Genomic DNA, 618 nt, shown 5'->3' with positions numbered 1-618 from the left:
TTCTTTTGAACAATCAAAATTGTAGTTTGCATGATAATTTTACCTATGCTTCCAAAAGGTTATTAGGAGTTCTACTGATTTTGCTCACGCTTGGCCCTCCATCTCTGTATTCTACGATCTTCTGTTCATCTTTTGACACTTACAGGTGCCAATTTTGTTGTAATGTGTTTTCATAATTGTTTTAAAATTTATTTAGTACGATGATTCATTATTGTTGAATTTGAGTATGTTAGCTGGATTAGTGTTCTTCTCATTTATATAATTTTACTATTGAAGCTTTTTGGTTGAGCTTTTGGATTTTCTTAACAAAAACAAACACATGCTCTTCAATGAGGTACTTTTAGGGAGTAAAATTTAATTGTTAAGGGTGCGGCTGGTTTAGTTTTCCATTTTCCATTTTCGGTTTCAAAACGATTTTTAGTTTTCCTCGAAAACGGCACGTTTTGGGTATTTTCCATGTTTTGGGAATTTATAACTGAAAACGCTCAAAATGATAAAAAGTCATTTTGCGTTTTCAGTTATAAATTTTAACTCGTTTTCGAAAATGGAAAACGAAAAATGGCCCGAAAACACTAAATCAACCGCAGCCTAAATTTTTTCTCCCTTCTCTGTTCTATC

Source organism: Olea europaea, unplaced genomic scaffold, assembly GCF_002742605.1.
Source record: "Olea europaea var. sylvestris unplaced genomic scaffold, O_europaea_v1 scaffold2667, whole genome shotgun sequence".
Taxonomy (NCBI): domain Eukaryota; kingdom Viridiplantae; phylum Streptophyta; class Magnoliopsida; order Lamiales; family Oleaceae; genus Olea; species Olea europaea.
Note: the sequence above shows the minus strand (reverse complement) of the source record.